This window comes from Penaeus chinensis, chromosome 14 (assembly GCF_019202785.1).
Source record: "Penaeus chinensis breed Huanghai No. 1 chromosome 14, ASM1920278v2, whole genome shotgun sequence".
In the NCBI taxonomy this organism is placed as follows: Eukaryota; Metazoa; Arthropoda; class Malacostraca; order Decapoda; family Penaeidae; genus Penaeus; species Penaeus chinensis.
Window position 1 is genome coordinate 7,687,877 of NC_061832.1, and position 5,000 is coordinate 7,692,876.

The window sequence follows — 5,000 nt, forward strand, 5'->3', positions numbered from 1 at the left end:
GGCATTTCTGAAACTTGTTTCACTGCATATTGTACTAGTTGCTGTTGAGTATTATTATTATCTAATAGGAATATCAATATTCTTGAGACATGCAGATAACTAAATCTTTCTCTGGTTTTATTTACAACTAATTAGACATCTCATAAACAACAAAAGGACACCAGCAAAATCATGCACAAAATATGAAAACTAATATGTTATCTAATACTAACCTTTTGCTAGATATCGAATTGTTAATGCCAATACTTCTCAATGTGAGGTTTCATAAGATGCAACTAATAACGATTAAAAAAAAACTATGGCACTCAGGTCTTTTCATTTTTTCCATCCTTAACTCATGATCTCTTTGGTATTCTTTCCTCATTCTTCACAAAGTTAAAAGCCACAATACACAAAACTAGCACGGAGGCTGTTTCCGCAGTTGACACATACGTCTGGCAGGGCGGACGGAAATGGGTCTGGGCCCGCGCGGAAGAAAGTCAATGGAACCTCACCGTAAGTCTTAGTTCTCGTAAAACTTGCAAATAACAACTTACAATGTACATTAACCTTTTCATATTGTAATAATTTCAATATCTTTAAAGTTTATTTTTTAAAAAAATAATAAAAGTTTATGAGATAAAATAGTAAAAAGAAAAAAAGATTAATAACGGTTCAAAGTTTCTTTGCAAATTCATTGTTGGTGGTCTCTTTTCCAACTAAGTTCCTTGTAAAACATTATGTAAAAAAAGTTTAGTAAGATACACTAAAACAAACTAAAACAAAAGTAATGCAAATAAAACATAAGCAAAAATGGAGGAGGCCGCGCAGATGAGTCGCTCTAGGAAGCTTCCCGTTTTCTGTTGCCGCAGCTTCCTCACCGCCCCGGGTGAGGAAGCTGGGGTTTTGGCCGATCTAGGAGGCGTACGAGGCTGCGACCTCCTCCGTGGAGCGAGGGTGGACGCCGTCCTTCATCACGTAAGGGGGGAGGGGACGAAAGGATATGTAGGGGACCGTGGGGGACGTACACAGGCGGTCTACTACAAGTTCACTCGCAGCAGTCGCCACGACCAGGTCAGCCCAGCCTCCGGCCAACCACCCCCCGGGCTGGCTGGCTGACATTTGACCTTGTGCTGAGCACTTGTCCTAAGACATCATCTCATATGTTACCTTCTCTGTGGAGTACTTTTCCTTAATAAAAAGTCAAGCTGTTATAACCTCTATCACTAAAACGTGTTTTTTACTAATGCAATGGATATCGGTGGTGTTATTTTTCTTATAAACATTAAAATTACTATAATGTTATAAACATTAATAACAGCAAAATAAGAGAACGTAAAATATTTTCGGAAATCAAAGAAAAGGGTAAACGGGCGAGACAGGCAGTACTAGCAATTGGCTCATTGGTGACTTAGTACAAGTGTAGCCATCTATGTGTAAAAACAATCAAACAAGTGCTCACAGTGGGCATAGCAAGTACGTACACGTCATTGCGTTAAGTGTATATATATATATATATATATATATATATATACACACTTATATATTTATATATATATTATATATACATTTATACACATGCACACACTCACACGCATATATATATATATACACACACACATATGTATATATGTATGTATATGTGTGTGTGAGTGTGTTTGTTTGTGTGTGTGTATGTGTGTGTGTGTGTGTGTGTGTGTGTGTGTGTGTGTGTGTGTGTGTGTGTGTGTGTGTGTGTGTGTGTGTGTGTGTGTGTGTGTGTGTGTGTGTGTGTGTGTGAGTGTGTGTGTTTCTATACCCTTTGACTTACCTTTCTCATTGATCCGTGATCTACATCTACATCTACACTCTTTCTACTGCACGTAACACTACTTGTGCATTGCTTTCCTCATGTTCCATACTTACCTTGTCTTATTCTTGCCTTTTTGCCTTCGACTTATTCACCTTAGCTTTGTTTCTCTCTTCATGTTTTCCCGTTTTCGCTCACGGATCCGTTTTACGTTTTCATACTTTCCTACTTTCCTGTAATTTATTTTTTTCTCTGTGCTTATTTTTGTCTAGTTGTATTATTCATTTTATTTTATGTATTTTTAAGCTTATTGTAAACTCACCATACACTATTTAATAAATGAAATCAACTGGGAAGCCACCTGTATAAAAAGTCAAGACAGGTCGGTCAGGGGGAGAGGCTTTTATCTTGTGTGGCGACAGACCGTTGGGTTTTTAGCTAGCTGACTGGTCCTTCTCGTGCTGTGGCGGATTGCCTCTGTTGTATCAAGTAGGTGTATGGTGTGTTGTCTTGTATATTGGTTATGTTCGAAAGATTTGTGCGTAATAAATGTATAATATGGATGCTCTTTTTGTGTTGCCTTTTTAGTAAGTTATTTTATTGTTTTTTTTTTGTTGTGACTACGGGATCGCTTTAAATACCTGAGAGTAGTCACCAAACCCATATGGAAATTACCTGCAGTTAGGTAACACGCTACCAAACTAACATCTCTAACTCTACGGAGTTTGATTATCCAATGCAATAACTACCCGGTGCAAACCATTGTATAAAGGTCCTCTAAAGCCTGTTACAAACTGGTGGCAGGGTGGTCGTTGCGTCCTTTTGGCTCGCAAAACAGACACAGTCTCCGAAATCCGCTCGATCCATCGTTTCCGCGATCGACCATGTCTTCAAAACCACACGAGGACACGTTTTGGGCCTCTTTATTTCTTATCCCTCCCTTCTTCTCCCATAAATGCGTTAAGCCGTATGTGCAGTCACTCTCGCGTTGGTTTTAATGGGTAAAAGTGCTAAGTGACCTTAGATCGCATTACTTTATGGTCACGGTATGTGGTCAACATACATGAACATCGTTCATTAATCAAGTATTTAATTAATTTCTCTCGTTATTAAAAAATTATATTGTTTCAACTAGAACGAAATCTAACGCGTTCGTGATTTTATCTTTATCGCGGATATCATATTTATTTCCATTCTCGAGCGTATTTTCCGTCTTGACCTGACCTCGTTTTCTCTCGCTTCCGGTCGGTCGACACGTGAGTGACTTGAGAGACAGCTCGCTGTTCCCGTTAATTGGTTGTTTGTAATAGTTTGCACCATAGGAAAGCGTAGATTTGTTACATTGCTCGTTGGTAACATGTTTTATCGGCGCTTGAGCGGAGCTTGTAATGCAATTTTATATACATTTATCCTTTTGAGTATAGCGTTAGTATCTTCCCCATATCATAGTGCTCAGGGATGCCCGACATAACCCGCCTAATAGTTCTACACTCCGACGTTACGATAGTAGGTATAGGTAAAACCGAAGTTACTCGTTCGATCGGCAATTTTTGTGTCAGTGTGACCCGCAGTTCCGTCCGTTAATTAATGTAAGACTAGGATTTAAGCTAGAATCGTTATTCGCTTATCAATCACACCTTCTCACCCTCTAGAAGTCGCTTGCATGTTTTGGGTAAATCCCAAGCGATCGTATGATTCGAGCGCCCATCACCGATTCGCAGAATAGAGTGGGTTATTTATAAATTTTCCCGGTTCGTTCTCTTCATTCAGTACGTTTTTTTTTGGCATAGGAGACCCTCCGTCAGTGAAGTCTAACATGCATACCTCGGCAGTTCAGATTTGCTGGCCCCGAGATGAATTGCTTTCGAGAAAGCTTGCGAATATTTTTCATGTCACCGTTCATTAGTGCGTACATTCCGTCGCATATCATTAAATGTTGAATTCACTGCGGTAGCTGAAATAATTCCGTATTAATTGCATCCTTAGTTTATGGCATTATTGTTAAAATAAACGTGAATCTTCACGTTAGTCATACATTTCCGCTCTGTGTGAGGTCACTCTCACTTTCATTCTCATTCACGCTCGCTGTTGCTCACACATCATACACATCATACACATCATACACATCATACACATCATACACATCATACACATCATACACATCATACACATCATACACATCATACACATCATACACATCATACACATCATACACATCATACACATCATACACATCATACACATCATACACATCATACACATCATACACATCATACACATCATACACATCATACACATCATACACATCATACACATCATACACATCATACACATCATACACATCATACACATCATACACATCATACACATCATACACATCATACACATCATACACATCATACACATCATACACATCATACACATCATACACATCATACACATCATACACATCATACACATCATACACATCATACACATCATACACATCATACACATCATACACATCATACACATCATACACATCATACACATCATACACATCATACACATCATACACATCATACACATCATACACATCATACACATCATACACATCATACACATCATACACATCATACACATCATACACATCATACACATCATACACATCATACACATCATACACATCATACACATCATACACATCATACACATCATACACATCATACACATCATACACATCATACACATCATACACATCATACACATCATACACATCATACACATCATACACATCATACACATCATACACATCATACACATCATACACATCATACACATCATACACATCATACACATCATACACATCATACACATCATACACATCATACACATCATACACATCATACACATCATACACATCATACACATCATACACATCATACACATCATACACATCATACACATCATACACATCATACACATCATACACATCATACACATCATACACATCATACACATCATACACATCATACACATCATACACATCATACACATCATACACATCATACACATCATACACATCATACACATCATACACATCATACACATCATACACATCATACACATCATACACATCATACACATCATACACATCATACACATCATACACATCATACACATCATACACATCATACACATCATACACATCATACACATCATACACATCATACACATCATACACATCATACAC